The 18933-nt window shown below is 45.6% G+C and overlaps 1 protein-coding gene across 2 annotated transcripts in view; it reads left to right on the plus strand.

The window, feature by feature from the left end:
• Window positions 1-3265: 3265 nt before the first annotated feature.
• The window catches only part of POPDC2 (popeye domain cAMP effector 2), a 173777-nt gene continuing 158109 nt past the window's right edge, over window positions 3266-18933 (plus strand). For both annotated transcript variants that reach the window (XM_088463943.1, XM_088463942.1), the window contains exon 1: window positions 3266-3524. The gene's annotated coding sequence lies outside the window, so the exon portion shown is untranslated. The remainder of the gene's footprint in view (window positions 3525-18933) is intronic.

The following is an 18933-nucleotide window of genomic DNA, read 5'->3' on the forward strand; positions in this document are numbered from 1 at the left end:
GCCCCTGGTACCTGTAATGGGCACATTATATCTGGGTGCCGGGTCACAGCTGCACCCTAATCTCTGTGACATACTTTGTGTTATGTGACTGGGAGCTCTGCAATGCTCACTGCCTGCTCTCTATCTCTCTGTGTAACCTCCTGGTATTAGGGCCCCTGGTACCTGTAATGGTCACATTATATCTGGGTGCCAGGTCACAGCTGCACCCTAATCTCTGTGACATACTTTGTGTTATGTGACTGGGAGCTCTGCAATGCTCACTGCCTGCTCTCTATCTCTCTGTGTAACCCTCCTGGTAATAGGGCCCCTGGTACCTGTAATGGGCACATTATATCTGGGTGCCGGGTCACAGCTGCACCCTAATCTCTGTGACATACTTTGTGTTATGTGACTGGGCGCTCTGCAATGCTCACTGCCTGCTCTCTATCTCTCTGTGTAACCCTCCTGGTATTAGGCCCCTGGTACCTGTAATGGGCACATTATATCTGGGTGCCAGGTCACAGCTGCACCCTAATCTCTGTGACATACTTTGTGTTATGTGACTGGGAGCTCTGCAATGCTCACTGCCTGCTCTCTATCTCTCTGTGTAACCCTCCTGGTAATAGGGCCCCTGGTACCTGTAATGGGCACGTTATATCTGGGTGCCGGGTCACAGCTGCACCCTAATCTCTGTGACATACTTTGTGTTATGTGACTGGGCGCTCTGCAATGCTCACTGCCTGCTCTCTATCTCTCTGTGTAACCCTCCTGGTAATAGGGCCCCTGGTACCTGTAATGGGCACATTATATCTGGGTGCCGGGTCACAGCTGCACCCTAATCTCTGTGACATACTTTGTGTTATGTGACTGGGAGCTCTGCAATGCTCACTGCCTGCTCTCTATCTCTCTGTGTAACCCTCCTGGTATTAGGGCCCCTGGTACCTGTAATGGTCACATTATATCTGGGTGCCAGGTCACAGCTGCACCCTAATCTCTGTGACATACTTTGTGTTATGTGACTGGGAGCTCTGCAATGCTCACTGCCTGCTCTCTATCTCTCTGTGTAACCTCCTGGTATTAGGGCCCCTGGTACCTGTAATGGTCACATTATATCTGGGTGCCAGGTCACAGCTGCACCCTAATCTCTGTGACATACTTTGTGTTATGTGACTGGGAGCTCTGCAATGCTCTCTGCCTGCTCTCTATCTCTCTGTGTAACCCTCCTGGTATTAGGCCCCTGGTACCTGTAATGGGCACATTATATCTGGGTGCCAGGTCACAGCTGCACCCTAATCTCTGTGACATACTTTGTGTTATGTGACTGGGAGCTCTGCAATGCTCACTGCCTGCTCTCTATCTCTCTGTGTAACCCTCCTGGTATTAGGGCCCCTGGTACCTGTAATGGTCACATTATATCTGGGTGCCGGGTCACAGCTGCACCCTAATCTCTGTGACATACTTTGTGTTATGTGACTGGGAGCTCTGCAATGCTCACTGCCTGCTCTCTATCTCTCTGTGTAACCTCCTGGTATTAGGGCCCCTGGTACCTGTAATGGGCACATTATATCTGGGTGCCAGGTCACAGCTGCACCCTAATCTCTGTGACATACTTTGTGTTATGTGACTGGGAGCTCTGCAATGCTTACTGCCTGCTCTCTATCTCTCTGTGTAACCCTCCTGGTATTAGGGCCCCTGGTACCTGTAATGGGCACATTATATCTGGGTGCCAGGTCACAGCTGCACCCTAATCTCTGTGACATACTTTGTGTTATGTGACTGGGAGCTCTGCAATGCTCACTGCCTGCTCTCTATCTCTCTGTGTACCATCCTGGTATTAGGGCCCCTGGTACCTGTAATGGGCACATTATATCTGGGTGCTGGGTCACAGCTGCACCCTAATCTCTGTGACATACTTTGTGTTATGTGACTGGGAGCTCTGCAATGCTCACTGCCTGCTCTCTATCTCTCTGTGTAACCTCCTGGTATTAAGGCCCCTGGTACCTGTAATGGTCACATTATATCTGGGTGCTGGGTCACAGCTGCACCCTAATCTCTGTGACATACTTTGTGTTATGTGACTGGGAGCTCTGCAATTCTCACTGTCTGCTCTCTATCTCTCTGTGTAACCTCCTGGTATTAGGGCCCCTGGTACCTGTAATGGGCACATTATATCTGGGTGCCAGGTCACAGCTGCACCCTAATCTCTGTGACATACTTTGTGTTATGTGACTGGGAGCTCTGCAATGCTCACTGCCTGCTCTCTATCTCTCTGTGTAACCCTCCTGGTATTAGGGCCCCTGGTACCTGTAATGGGCACATTATATCTGGGTGCTGGGTCACAGCTGCACCCTAATCTCTGTGACATACTTTGTGTTATGTGACTGGGAGCTCTGCAATTCTCACTGCCTGCTCTCTATCTCTCTGTGTAACCCTCCTGGTATTAGGGCCCCTGGTACCTGTAATGGGCACATTATATCTGGGTGCCAGGTCACAGCTGCACCCTAATCTCTGTGACATACTTTGTGTTATGTGACTGGGAGCTCTGCAATGCTCACTGCCTGCTCTCTATCTCTCTGTGTAACCTCCTGGTATTAAGGCCCCTGGTACCTGTAATGGTCACATTATATCTGGGTGCTGGGTCACAGCTGCACCCTAATCTCTGTGACATACTTTGTGTTATGTGACTGGGAGCTCTGCAATTCTCACTGTCTGCTCTCTATCTCTCTGTGTAACCTCCTGGTATTAGGGCCCCTGGTACCTGTAATGGGCACATTATATCTGGGTGCCAGGTCACAGCTGCACCCTAATCTCTGTGACATACTTTGTGTTATGTGACTGGGAGCTCTGCAATGCTCACTGCCTGCTCTCTATCTCTCTGTGTAACCCTCCTGGTATTAGGGCCCCTGGTACCTGTAATGGGCACATTATATCTGGGTGCTGGGTCACAGCTGCACCCTAATCTCTGTGACATACTTTGTGTTATGTGACTGGGAGCTCTGCAATTCTCACTGCCTGCTCTCTATCTCTCTGTGTAACCCTCCTGGTATTAGGGCCCCTGGTACCTGTAATGGGCACATTATATCTGGGTGCCAGGTCACAGCTGCACCCTAATCTCTGTGACATACTTTGTGTTATGTGACTGGGAGCTCTGCAATGCTCACTGCCTGCTCTCTATCTCTCTGTGTAACCCTCCTTGGATTACAACTCCAAACATGGCTATACAGCTGGGGTCTCACTTCAAGCTGTCGGCAGGAGACATTCCTCAGCCCTCGTTCCCTGTGTGTGTAGTGGTGTCACAGGAGAGATCAGTCACTGGTCTGAGGGCTCCGTACTATGAGACACACAGAGAGAATTACTGGCACTACACACAGCCCATAGTATGATATAACGGGGCAGGGCTGGGGCAGAAGACCTGGTGATTTTAGCCCCCATGGACTAACGCCGGCTACAGTCACCACCCTTTCTTACCAAACACCAGAGGACTCAGGATACTTCACCCAGCGGCTGGAATAACGAAGGGCCCCAATCCGACACGTATATTAGAGGTAAGGTATACTGAACCCAAACCTGTACTTATCATTGTTATTAGAATGCTGGGCAGAAATGGCGGCACCACACTTCGTACTAACTCTGCGGGTTGTGTGACACTCTCCAGTCACTACTGTACACACAGATAACACGGCCAAACATTACACAAACGTGCGACCTGGCAACAGTGCTCTCTGCAGCCTGAGCGTATCACTGTGTGTATAGTTACTGACGCAGCAACACGGTGCACACAATAAGCGCTGAGGAAGACACATGACGCACAGAGTTGTTTATTGGCTAAAGGCCAAGCAGTGTATACGAGCGCAGAGCGATTCAGCCTCTGTGGCCGTGCTGCGTGGTGTTATAGTCACAACGCAGACATCAGAGTAAATTGGGATGGGAAATGGGTTGGGGCGATTTGGGTGTAAAAGGGACAGGGGACTCAACTTTTGTTCTTTCTCAGTAGTCCTCCGGCGATGGAGGTGATTAGGGCTGAAGTGAAAGAACTGCCTTAGGGGTCTATTTACTAAGCAGTGTTAGGAGACAGAGTGAAAAGTGATAAGAAAGTGATAAGGTGCCAGCCAATCAGCTCCCAACTGTCATTTTTCAAACACAGCGTGTGAGATGACAGTTGAGAGCTGATTGGCTGGCAGCTTATCACTTTGCACTCTGTCTCTTAACACTACTTAGTAACTGGAACCCTAATGGTGCGTACACACTGGGCGATTAAAGTGGACGACTGAACGATAACGATATCGTTATCGTTCAGTCGTCCACTTTATCGTCCATTTTTAACACAAAAAAGATGAACGACGACGCGCGTTCCCGCGGGTCGTTCGTCATCCTCGTTCATCGGGCTGACATGCAGGCCAACCTGACGACCTCGTCAGGTTGCTGCATGTCAGGGAATGGGTGAGAGAGCCCGGCGCTGAACGATATCGCTAATGATATCGTTCAGCGGCTGTGCTCAATGTCATGAACGACATTGAGCACAGCCTGCCGGGGACACACTAGACGATATCGCTCAGGGAGCATATCATCTAGTGTGTATGCACCTTAAGTCTGGTGGACACTGGGCCTGATTCAGCAAGGAACGCAGTTGCTAATACGCACGCAATCTGCCGATTGTTGCGAACTGTGCATGCATCACAGTGTACGCGCACGAACCAGCTACTGTGATAGGGACTGCGATCACAGTGACCATGCATATCCATCGCAGAGTGATAGACAGGAAGTGCCGTTTGTGGGTGGTGACAGGGGATGGTCGGCCAAACGCAGGCGTGTCAGTGCATTTGAACGCCGTTGCTGGGGCATACATAAATTATCCACTGTGATGCCATACACAGCCTGAGTACTCACTGCATGAGTGGTTGTTAGCAATTTCTGAGTAAGGTCTGACCTTGTGTAAGTGTGTGTGAGGCTGTGATGGTACTCCATGTTACTGATGGTGTCTCAGTCTTGTGTAATCACTGCGTGTGATGAGGTTAGTAATTCCTGAGTAAGGTCAGAGCCTGTGTAAGTGTGTGTGAGGATGTGATAGTACTCCATGTTATTGATGGTTTCTCAGTCTTGTGTAATCACTGTGTGTGATGAGGTTAGTAATTACTGAGTAAGGTCAGAATCTGTGTAAGTGTGTGTGAGGATGTGATGGTACTCCATGTTACTGATGGTTTCTCAGTCTTGTGTAATCACTGCGTGTGATGAGGTTAGTAATTCCTGAGTAAGGTCAGAGCCTGTATAAGTGTGTGTGAGGCTGTGATGGTACTCCATGTTACTGATGGTTTCTCAGTCTTGTGTAATCACTGCGTGTGATGAGGTTAGTAATTCCTGAGTAAGGTCAGAGCCTGTATAAGTGTGTGTGAGGCTGTGATGGTACTCCATGTTACTGATGGTTTCTCAGTCTTGTGTAATCACTGCGTGTGATGAGGTTAGTAATTTCTGAGTAAGGTCAGAGCCTGTGTAAGTGTGTTTGAGGCTGTGATGGTACTCCATGTTACTGATGGTTTCTCAGTCTTGTGGACTCACTGTGGGCCTGATTCAGACCCGGTCACAAGCGCTGAGCACCCGCAACCGGGTGGATGGTGGCCCCGACAAAGCCGGCTCCGTCGTGCGCATGCGCGAGACCCGGATAGCGACGGTTAATCCGTCGCTCCGGGTCTCGCACCAAAGGAGGTGTGCTGTTGATGTTGAGTGACAGCACACCCCCTTTGGTGGGTGGGTCAGTGGGAGAGCTTTCGGCTCTGTTTGAGCCGAAACGTCTCTGGGGCTTGCGGCCACGAGACCCTACCACAAGGGTCTCGTCGCAACCCACAGCAATGCGAGCGGCCTGGAGGCCGCTCCATACAAAAAAAAAAAAAAATTCCCTGATTCAGAGCCAATGTACAATATGAGCGAGCTCTCTGTCAGAGCATTTGGCTCTGAATCAGGGCCTGTGTGTGATGAGGTTAGTAATTCCTGAGTAAGGTCAGAACCTGTGTAAGTGTGTGTGAGGCTGCAATCGTACTCACTGTTACCGATGCTTTCACAGTCTTGCTAAACATGACGGATGTGTGTAAGGTAAAGCGGGCATCCTTATGTAGTGCAGCGGCGGCAATGCGATCGCAGTTGATTAGCATACTATCGCAGTGAGACTGTGTGCGTAATCGCTATTGCATTCGCAGTTGCCTTCCCTAGTGAATCAGGCCTGCAGCATGTTCCTGGTGTTATAGGGCCTGATGCAGCATCGGACTTAGATTGCGTTGTGTGAATGGCGTAACATCTCTCTATTCATGTCCGTAAAACAGGCTGCATGGTAAAGCATGAATAGAACATGCCCGCTTGTGCCAGGAGAGGCGGGACCTAGGAAGGTAGAGGCTGGTACGGTACGGGCATGTTGGCATAATTGTGATCAGATGCCGACCAGCAACGTGTCTCATATACGGCTGTACACGTCATATCACTTGCTGGTGTCTGTGGGCAGATGCCCATATATGATGATGATGATGATGATGGCGTTGCCATCGCTTGTGAACCACTTCTGATTGGATGGTTGTGAACACTGGGCTGATTTGTGCTTTCTGCATTTCTCCTGCATACTGTATATTATTTGATTGTTAGCTGTTTTTTTATTTTTTGTTATACACCATCATATACAGTCAGGTGCATAAACATTGGGACACTGACAGAATTTTCATATTTTGGCCTCTATTCACCACCACAATGGCTTTGAAATGAAACAAACAAGATGTGATTTACCTGCAGACTTTCAGATTTAATTTGAGGGTAATTTCATCCAAATCAGGTGAACGGTGTAGGAATTACAACGGTTTCTTTATATGCCTCCCACTTTTTAAGGGGCCAAAAGTAATGGGACAAACTAAACAATCCTAAATCTAACTTTCACTTTTTAATACTTTGTTGCAAATCCTTTGCAGGCAATTACAGCCTGAAGTCTGGAACGCATAGACATCACCAGACGCTGGGTTTCATCCCTGGTGATGCTCTGCCAGGCCTCTACTGCAAATGTCTTCAGTTCCTGCTTGTTCTTGGGGCATTTTCCCTTCAGTTTTGTCTTCATCAAGTGAAATGCATGCTCAATCAGATTCAGGTCAGGGGATTGACTTGGCCATTGCATAACATTCCACTTTTTAGCCTTAAAAAAACTCTTTGGTTGCTTCTGCAGTATGCTTCGGATCATTGTCCATCTGCACTGTGAAGCGCCGTCCAATGAGTTCTGAAGCATTTGACTGAATATGAGCATATAATATTGCCCAAAACACTTTAGAATTCATTCTGCTGCTTTTGTCAGCAGTCACATCATCAATAAATACAAGGGAACCAGTTCCATTGGCATCCATACATGCCCACGCCATGACACTACCACCACCATGCTTCACTGATGAGGTGGTATGTTTTGGATCATGAGCAGTTCCTTTCCTTCTCCATACTATTCTCTTCCCATCAGTCTGGTACAAGTTGATCTTTGTCTCATCTGTCCATATTTTGTTGTTCCAGAACTGTAATGGCTTTTTTAGATGTTGTATGGCAAACTGTAATCTGGTCTTCCTGCTTTTGTGGCTCACCAATGGTTTGCATCTTGTGGTGAACCCTCTATATTCACTCTTGTGAAGTCTTCTCTTGATTGTTGACTTTGACACATATACACCTACCTCCTGGAGAGTGTTCTTGATTTGGCCAACTGTTGTGAAGGGGTTTTTCTTCACCAGGGAAATAATTCTTCGGTCATCCACCACAGTTGTTTTCCATGGTCTTCCGGGTCTTTTGGTGTTGCTGAGCTCTCCGATGCGTTCTTTCTTATTAAGAATGTTCCAAACAGTTGATTTGGCCACACCTAATGTTTTTGCTATCTCTCTCTGATGGGATTACTTTGATGTTTCAGCCTAATGATGGCTTGCTTCACTGATAGTGACAGCTCTTTGGATCTCATATTGAGAGTCGACAGCAACTGATTCCAAATGCAAATGTCACACCTAGAATCAACTCCAGACCTTTTACCTGCTTAATTGATAATGAAATAACGAGGGAATAGCCCACACCTGTCCATGAAATAGCTTCTGAGTTGATAGTCCCATTACTTTTGGCCCCTTAAAAAGTGGGAGGCACATATAAAAACTGTAGTAATTCCTACACTGTTCACCTGATTTGGATGTAATTACCCTCAAATTAAATCTCAAAGTCTGCAGGTAAATCACATCTTGTTTGTTTCATTTCAATGCCATTGTGGTGGTGACTAGAGGCCAAAATATGAAAATTCTGTTGATGTCCCAATATTTATGCACCTGACTGTATATCATAGAGAATTTCTACGTTTTATTGAAGTCTAAAAGCAATTACATATTGTGCAAGCTTCGCAGATGGTGAGGGTATGATGTATGTCTGGAGCGGCCGTGCAGGCCTTGGCTGTACTTGTAACTTACTAAAATTGTGGTTTATTTAGCTCATTTCGTATTTAACGCCTGCGCTTTAGAGCAAAATTGCAGCCAAGTCAGCATCAGACACGTAGGATTCCGTGTTGCGTCTGTAGAAGTCGCCATCGGTGCAGTTTCGCTGTCTGATCTTGGCATCGTGTCAGCGTTTTGCGCGTCTTTAGATGCAGCCGCTGTCAGCTACACGCCCGCATCTGCCGAACCGCCCCACCCACTGAAATCAACACTCCCTCTGTCCTTATTCGTGTCGCATTGCGGTAACAATAGGGACGCATGCACAATACTTATTACATCGGCCCCCTGCGCTCATATTACATAGAGTGTGTCTGGTTCAGGCCCATAGTGTACGCTCATATAGCATAGAGTGTGACTGGTTCAGGCCCATAGTGTGCGCTCATATAGCATAGAGTGTGACTGGTTCAGGCCCATAGTGTGCGCTCATATAGCATAGAGTGTGACTGGTTCAGGCCCATAGTGTGCGCTCATATAGCATAGAGTGTGACTGGTTCAGGCCCATAGTGTGCGCTCATATAGCATAGAGTGTGACTGGTTCAGGCCCATAGTGTGCGCTCATATAGCATAGAGTGTGACTGGTTCAGGCTCATAGTGTGCACTCATATAGCATAGAGTGTGACTGGTTCAGGCTCATAGTGTGCGCTCATATAGCATAGAGTGTGACTGGTTCAGGCCCATAGTGTGCGCTCATATAGCATAGAGTGTGACTAGTTCAGGCCCATAGTGTGCGCTCATATAGCATAGAGTGTGACTGGTTCAGGCCATAGTGTGCGCTCATATAGCATAGAGTGTGACTGGTTCAGGCCCATAGTGCGCGCACATATTTACTATGTAGTCATTCAGGCGCCTTTTGTGTATCTGCGACTTTGTATTTACTACTCCGCGACTAAGCGCTGTGGTTACCCCTCACCTACCGGAAAAATCCAGGGTAACTTCCGATGGGCACCCTGAGCTGTTATATACAGTATATCATTACTGATTTATAATATAATGCTGCATTTGTAACTCAGACTATTGCAGATACACTTCAACCTCAATATAGGGAAAGCTGGCAGAAAACATATCTACTATAATAACCACATGTACTATAATAACCATATGTACTGTAATAACCACATGTACTATAATAACCATATGTACTATAATAACCATATGTACTATAATAACCACATGTACTATAATAACCATATGTACTGTAATAACCACATGTACTATAATAACCATATGTACTATAATAACCATATGTACTATAATAACCACATGTACTATAATAACCATATGTACTATAATAACCATATGTACTATAATAACTATATGTACTATAATAACTATGGTCAGTGCCAGACAGTGTTTCCCCCAGTGAGAAAAGGCCGCTCAGGACCCTTCTGTGGTCGTTTTATGTTTTTTCTCGGACAAGATCCTCCATGAATGAATTATTGTGCAAGTTGCAGCAGAATTGCGTGACAGGCACGGTATGATGCTGCTGACGGAAACACCGGGGAACAATGGTCCTGATTGAGAACCAGTCACTCTTTCAGAGCGCTCGCTCTGAATCAGGGCGTTTTTTTTATTTATTTTAGAAGCTAGCCTTCGGGCCGCTCGCATAGCTGTGGATGACCACCCACAGCTTTTGCGAGCGGCCAGGTGATGGTCGCGACCATCGGGCTTGTGACTAGACCCTTGTGGTAGGGTCTCGTTCCCGCAGCCCCAGTGAGCTTCCTGCTCTAATAGAGTAGGAAGCTCAACTAAGCACATCACGGGTGATGTCAGTAGGGCCGCCCTCAAACGGCAGGCGTTCCTTTGGGAACTCCTCCATTTGGCCAGCCATTCCCCCCTCCCCGCCTACAGAATGGTGCGAGCTGTCGATCAACATCGACAGCCGCCCCGTTTTTTTTGCGAGCGCCGGAGCGAGTGATCTTTTGCCCGCTCCGGAGGTCGCACGGGGCACGTGCGCACTGCCCGGCCATCGACCCGCTTGCGAGCGGGTCTGAATCAGGCCCAATGTTCAGTCCAGAACTGGGACTAGTCGGGGTCTCAGGGTGACACAGCCCGGAGCCCCTTCCTTGCTGGCTTTCTGCTGTTGATGTCACTGTTACATACTCGGCAGCTCTTATAAGTGACATTGTATAATCAAAACATCATGTTAGATGAACAGGACACTTGTTTTCAGCTTCTGTTGGTTTATGCTGGGACTTGTAGTTCCCTGGATTACTATGGGTTAAAAGACCCTGACATGGGTAATAATTATTCCTTGTCTCTCCATATTGAGTTCATATACTGCAGTCTCCACGTCATAAATCACATTCACAAACCGCCCTAGATGACTGACGCAGACTCCCTACACGGTACACACTCAGAACTGCGCAGGGCTGACATTCCTGGTGTGCCAGATCCCAGCCACATAGTCCATTTCAGCGCACAAGGCTCACCCACCGCAAAGAATGAGACATCATGCCTGATTGGCTGGGAAAACTTAATGTTGTTTTGTTGTTCGCTAAGAAATTCTGGCTCTTGAAAAGTAATATTTAGATGTAATATGTCTCTGGGTGCAGGGGGCCCACAAGTCAGGGAGCATCAGCCTATGCCCACTCTATACCCTTGGTACATAAGTGCCAGCTCTGTGGGTGCTTGACCATCACAAATATTTGTACTGCCACAATTCCCATCTAGGCATGTAATTTTTCAGTCATATTGGAGGGGGGTGGTACTTGAGCAAACCCCCAATAATTTTTAAATATTGGCTGTTATGCCTTGGACGATTTGCCACTGGCATCATCCATATTGGGGATTCTGTGCCTGGTAACTACGTCACTGGCATCATCCATGTTGGACATGCTGTGCCTTGGTAAGTACGTCACTGGCATCATCCATATTGGGGATTCTGTGCCTGGTAAGTACATCACTGGCATCATCCATGTTGGGGATGCTGTGCCTTGGTAAGTACGTCACTGGCATCATCCATGTTGGACATGCTGTGCCTTGGTAAGTACGTCACTGGCATCATCCATGTTGGGGATTCTGTGCCTTGGTAATTATAGATCTATATGAGAATCTTCACCTGTCTAGCATCAGGCAGAGCTCATTATGGGGCCTATTCATCAACACTAAAATAACGTTTTTAAGGACATTTTCCTTAAATAACGTTATTTTGGTATTCATGAACACACTTAGCACAGGAGATATCACAGATATCTCCTTGCTACGTTCCCCTGCGTTAATTTCCACACTCCCCATACATTAGTACATTAGTATAGGTACATTAGTATATTAGTATGGGTACATTAGTATATTAGTATGGGTACATTAGTATATTAGTACATTAGTACATTAGTAGTACATTAGTATATTAGTACATTAGTACATTAGTATGGGGATATTAGTACATTAGTATGGGTATATTAGTACATTAGTATGGGTACATTAGTAGTACATTAGTAAATTAGTACATTAGTATGGGGATATTAGTACATTAGTATGGGGATATTAGTACATTAGTATGGGGACATTAGTACATTAGTATGGGGACATTAGTACATTAGTACATTAGTATTAGTACATTAGTACATTAGTATGGGGATGTGAAAATTGTGGTATTCATCAAATTCCAAAAATTATGAATTTTCGGAATTTGATGCAGTTACTATTCGCCACTGTGAGATGGCGAATAGCAGAATCGACTTACCTATATCCGCGTGTGCAGGTCCCCCGACGAGTCCCTCCGGCTCTCTGCTCCGTCCTCAGGCTCCGTCCTGCTGGTCTGTCATGTGGTTTCCCAGCAGAGCACAAGAAAGTTTAGTAAAAAAAAAAGAAAAGTTTTTTTCTTTTTCTTCTAATCTGTCATGTGGTCTGCTGGGAAACCACATGACAGACCAGCAGGACGGAGCCGGAGGCTGCTGCGCGGACAGGTAAGTCGGGGGGGGGGGGGGAGGTACACAAACTTAACGCATCTGTAGGCAGTGCTGCGCATGCGCTGGTATTACAGATGTAACAGCGCATGCGCAGCACTGTTTCCAGATGCGATAAGGTAGTGTAGACAGGGAAAAGTATCTATTTCCCGATAAGCTGTCATCGCAAAAATGACAGCTTTTCAGAATAGATACTTATGGAGAGGTGGAATGATGAATTCCACCTATAATTAGCTAGAACTCCATGAGAGTTCTAAACCTAATTATCTCCAGAGAATTTTTAGGTTTAATGAATAGGCCCCTATGTGTGTCAAAACTCTCATCAGGGTATCCCTTGTTAAGCAATTGCTTGAGAGGAAAAAGACTGGAACCAAGCAAGTCTGTATTCAGATTCCTCTTGAGTATATTTTCAAAGTACATAGGTCTTTATAGGTGGTTTTACACGCAAAATGATCCCATAGTATAACATAAATAATTATCAGTGAGTACAAACATTCATTGTTAGTATTCATTACATTATTATCTATACACGAAGGAGTGAACTGTTAGGGCAGGGGTGGGGAACCTTTTTTCTGCTGAGGGCTATTTTGATAGATATAACATTATTCGCAGGCTTGGTGCAGGCCACGCCCCCTCTGTGATGTCACACAGGGGCAGGACCGCAATCACCTGTGATTACAGCAATGCCCATAGCATCCTGATGATGCTCCGGGGAGCTGTAAGGGCAGCGGTGTGACCGTCTAAAGCGTCCTAAGGACGCTCCAGGTGGCACTGCTGCATAGAGTCCGGCTGCAGGGGGCCATTCTAGGCACCATGCTAGCCAGATGAGGCTAGCATAGAAAAGCTCCGAGGGCCAGACCAAATGACTCCGTGTACCTTATACGGCCCCGGGCCTGAGGTTCCCCATCCCTGTGTTAGGGAGTCAAGGCAGTGAGCATGGGAACAGACATACAGAACGGGCAGCACAGATGGTGTAATGGTTAGCGTTACTGCCTCACAGCACTGAGGTCATGGGTTCGATTCCCACCACGGCCCTAACCGTGTGGAGTTTGTATATTCTCCCTGTGCTTGCGTGGGTTTCCTCCGGGTACTCCGGTTTCCTCCCAAACTCCAAAAATATACTGGTAGGTTAATTGGCTCCAAAACATAAAAAAAAAATAATAATAACCCTAGTGTGCATGTGTGTGAGCATGTGATTGGGAACATAGGGCCTGATTCAGAGCCGGACCAGAGTGCTCGCTCTGAATCAGGGCCCACCTCCATAAATATGGAGCGTCCTCCTGGACGCTCGTATAGCTGTGGGTCACCACCCACAGCATATACGAGCGTGCAGGATGATGGTCGCGATGGTCTTGACCATTGCGACCATCGCCACTGCGAGCCGAAGCCTGCGGTTGAGTTTTTCAACCGCAGGGCCAGGAGTGATTTTGGCTCTATCAGAGCCAAAATCACTCCCACTGACATCACTAGTGATGTCAGTGGGCCGGCTTCTGACGGTAGGTGTTCCCTTGGGAACGCCTCCGTCTCGCAGGCACGCCCCCGGCATGCCCACCAAAGGGGGCGTGCTGTCAATCAACATCGACAGCACGCCCCCTTTGATCAGACACAACGAGCGAAGGAAAGTCCTTCGCTCGTCGCGTCTCGCGCATGCGCACGACGGAGCTACCTCCGTCGTGCGCATGCGCAGTGCACACCATCGACCCACTTGCGAGCGGACAGCCGCTCGCGAGTGGGTCTGAATCAGGCCCATAGATTGGAAGCTCCACTGGGGCAGGGAGTGATGTGATGTGATCCCTAGTGTGTATGTGTGTGAGCATGTAGTAGGGAATATAGAGTGTAAGCTCCACTGGGGCAGGGACTGATGTGAATGGCCAAATATTCTCTGTAAAGCGCTGTGGAATATGTGTGCGCTATATAAATAACTGGTAATAAATACAATGTTATCTCCAATACATTCCAATCTTCCCTAAACTAGGAAGGTCACCACAACCTGGATACAGCTGAATTCTGAATTAACACTTATGAATAACTCTTCTTAAAAGACACACCATACTGTTACAAAGTGGAGTCTATATGTGGATAGCTTAATATCAGATTCTTCATTTCCCATCTTTTATTCATAACTTTACCCTATACTATCTACCTAAGAGGAACGTGCTCTTGGTATACTAACAGGTGCGTATACATATGAGCCCATCTACAGAAACTTATACATAGGATTACCTCCCTCTCCTTGGGAGCATTGACCCGTTCACTGCTAGGGCAATTCCACAGTCCTCAGTCTCTAATTGTCTTTTAGAAAAACAATGCAATATACCAGCACTCAAAATAAGGTAAATGCAATCAACATGTATAATAAGCATACATTTTAATCATACAGACAAATAAATACTAAATATTAAAATATGCATATACATGAGCAGTTCTTGGTGGTATCTGAATACACAGTAAACCACAATAGAATGTCACAATATGATCCACCATGTACTGCTGAAATCGCAAATCTGGAGCAATTGTCCCATATAATTTCCAAGTCCAAAATATCTCCTATGGTGAATAGGGATGTGCCCTCCCATATAGCTATATTTACCAGTTCCAGTGTCCAAATAGAATGCAGGGTCCTAATTAGCAAAGCATGGATAGTTGTCCCTTGGGCACACTTTGGTCCAAATAACAGTTTTGTGCAGTAAAAATTGTCATCAATAAATGGAGAGATGAGTGGGCTCCTAATAGTTGGTGGTGGTCATATAAAAGCCAGTCCCTGACTGGTTTCGCTGTGTGGAGTCACAGCTTAATCAAAGGTGGTGTTAGTCTGGCATAGACAAAGGTGGTGTTAGTCTGGCATAGACAAAGGTGGTGTTAGTCTGGCATAGACAAAGGTGGTGTTAGTCTGGCATAGACAAAGGTGGTGTTAGTCTGGCATAGACAAAGGTGGTGTTAGTCTGGCATAGACAAAGGTGGTGTTAGTCTGGCATAGACAAAGGTGGTGTTAGTCTGGCATAGACTCTTTTTATTCTGATAATCCAAGATGTCTGCTAATTAGCAGCTGATGTGCATCAAAAACATTTGGTATAAAAAACCATCATAAACAAACAACAATATAAAATCAATCATTGTCAATGCATAATAGCAATAGTGGCAATAGTAGTAGGCAGATCCGGTAAATCTATATTCCATAAATGTTTCATGATAAAAATACCATATATTGTTTAATGGGACTATTGATACCGTTTAAACAGTATCGATATGAGAGAGATTTGATTGCACAGACCAGATTGCCCATACCTCCCATCCCAATATAAAATAATTTTGTCACACAGAAACAGTTTGCGGTTCCAACACACAAAGGTACTATATTGTAAAAAGGGTATAATCAGCCTTAATCTATACAATGCAGCTATATACAGGATAAAGACAAAGATACAATTACCAATACTTCACCATGTGGTCTGGATCCAGACTAACAGCTGTCTCTCAGATAGCTGGGTGTTTCTCCACGGTCAAGCAGAGAAGGACAAAGGGAGAGGAAGAAGGGGTTGGGATCCAGACAGCATAGGAATTTATAGGTGTACAATTTCCTTTGAACATAAGCTAAATACTCAGAGGGGCTCCCTATTGGCCCTTTATTACTGAGTCACAATGGTTGTTGCTATTCATTGGTTAGTAGATGGTTGACGTCACTGGAGGTTGAACTGTGTTAGAAAATCCCTTTGTCCTACCCTTGGCATGCAAATCTACAGGGGATGTGTACAGTGATTTTTACAGTATAGAGTATAATTCTTGGCAGGTCTTCATAACTCGATAGTGATCCCTTCCATATTCTTTCTGTTGGTTTCATATTCCTGTTGAATAGAGGGAAATCGGTAGATACTACTCATGACCCATTTATCTTATTCCTAAGCCCAGATATCATATAACTGCTATTTAACATGTAACATTCACTGTAACATTCACTGTATACCTTTAAAACACATAAACTTCTATGTTTGGAACATTTATTGTGTAAGTGGGTGAATATTTGTATGAGAGGAAAGAGGTGTTTATGTACTGTAAAATGGCGCCTATCCGTTGTGAGCACAGAAGCATGGCTCGCCATTCACAATATGGCGAGTTGCGGGGGCATGGGATGCGTGTGCATGTATAGCGAGCATGTGCAATTGCACGTGCGCAAGTGCGTGCACGAATGCGGCGGGAGCGTGTGTTTGCATAAAATGGCCGTGGACGATCAAATCGTCCAATGGATGTCGTGTTGTGATTCGTGCGCAATTAAGCGATCGCAACCAATTTATACGGTTTCGACAGTCCACGCTTTGATAGCAATTATACGCTATCACCATACGCAAGCAACAATTAATAATTGCTTATCTGATTAGCCATACTATAAGACATTAGTTAATGTTATTGTTATGGGATGGCATGAGTTGTTAATTTACCCATCAATGAAGCGCTCTTGGGGGAAGGGACATAAAACTAGCCTCTTCAGGCCAGACTGAAGAGGTCGTGACCATATGTTAGATGTGGGAATGCACCTAACCCATAAGGATAATTTTGAATTGTGTAGAGACTTCATTTTAAGATATTTTGAAATAGCATTAATAACACTTTTATGCACTGCTAAACAAATCCAAATCACATCATTACAAGGTACGCGTTCTTATGGGACTTCTACTATCATTCGGATCTTATTTCATGTGGACACTGTATTATAAAGTATTGTTCAATGTTCTTAACGATATGACTCCGTGTGGTCATTTGAATCGTTGAATAATGCGCCCCTGGAGGACATAAAGTAGCCCCTCGTACGCATACCACGTGGACTCTAAGTCGAGGACCAATGGGGAGCTAGTGTGGGAAAGCACCACTCCATGGAGAGGACAACCTTGGAAGAAAGGGGAGATGAAGACTACATTTAAACTAGGGTGTTCTGAAGAAACATTGACAATACTTTATTATACATGGCAATATGCAAGCAAACATTAGATCATACTCTCTAATTCAGGGTTATAATGTAGGGTATTAGTTACATTAGTATTCACAGCATCATGGGTAACTACCATCATTATTTCATTTTCCTGGTTTCCATTGGAACAACCTTTTGCACACTTCATAGCCGCTGGAACACATCTGATACATATGCCAATTATTAGGATGACCACCAGCACTAGGATCAGGAGTTTCCCTATACTCGCAATCAGTCCTTGGACCCACTCTCCTAGACCCGAGAACCATTTCATAAGGTTCAACCAGGAGAACCACTCTTCGACCTGTTCCTCCACTTCAGCGATTGAAGCATTATGGTTCTTACGAAATTCCCATTTCAACTGCAGAATTTCATCCATTTTCCGGTCTATCACCTCCTTGGGGTCACTAGTGCTATTGGTGATATAAGTACAACATTTAACACCAAACTGGATGGCTAGGGTTACGCAATATCCTCCAGTGACAGCAGTTAAATAATTCAGCACTAAACGATGTTGGACCAGCTCTTTCTTGTACGCTTGCAACTCCTTACCAGTGTACCTAAAGGTGTCATCATATAGCTCGGTGATATTATCTATTAATTTTGCGAGATCTTGAATATACCTAAACTTTAGAGATCCCCGAGCAATCCTGGTGGGATCAAGTGCAACTAAAATCTGGAAGCTAGTCGTCTCACTTATCATTTGAGTGGCTTTATGCACATCACCAGGAATCATGTTTCTCTTATTTCTGTGTTCATAATGCGTATGAAGGTATGGAGAAGGTATGTTCCTATGGACATCAATCATTTCATTATGTGCAAGAGTCATGACTTCAGGGAGTACCTTTCCCAAATAGCATAGTCCACTGGAACTTGGAGAGAGCCATTTATACGCTTTTCTACCACAAATATAATATACATCATCTGGGAGGATGAATGGGATGGAATGTTTCATGATACCGGTACACATCTTTTCTATGAATGACCCCATCCCTATCTCCTCCATTTGGCTAATACAAGTATCAGGTTGTATGATCTTCGCACAGTACCCGGGTGGTACTCTTCCAACCATCACTTTAACATTACTCTGCGTATACCTATAGAATTTCCCACTTGTAACAATGTTGTATAAAAGTGCTGAGTCTATAGATACATTATCGGCTCTCAGTGAGAAGGTCATTGTCTGATTAATTCCTGTGACTTCCCAATTCCCAGGTTTGTTGGGATTGGTGAAGTTGAAACATAACAGGGATTTATCTACTTGATATTGATGGAGCTTCAAATTAGGGGGATTGGATGTGTTAAATTTTCTGTCCACCGGTTTGCCTCCCTGTAAGTCAATGACTTCAGAGACATTTAAGGGGAATGGGACTAACCCTACATTATGCTGTCCTTGAGGAACCTGGGAGCATACCCAACATTCGGTTTGGTTCAAAACCTTACCTATTAGGGAATGGTAGTCCTCTAACGGATGCTCGCCCAAGTATAACTTACTCTGGGTCTGACATCGTAGGATGCATTTATCATTGACTACAGGCCCACAATTTGCGCATATACAATACTATTCAGACAATAAACCCTCACACTGCCTCCGAGATTCCAGATCTTTTAACCATTACAG

This window comes from Taudactylus pleione, unplaced genomic scaffold (assembly GCF_031769625.1).
Source record: "Taudactylus pleione unplaced genomic scaffold, aTauple2 ptg001518l, whole genome shotgun sequence".
NCBI lineage: Eukaryota > Metazoa > Chordata > Amphibia > Anura > Myobatrachidae > Taudactylus > Taudactylus pleione.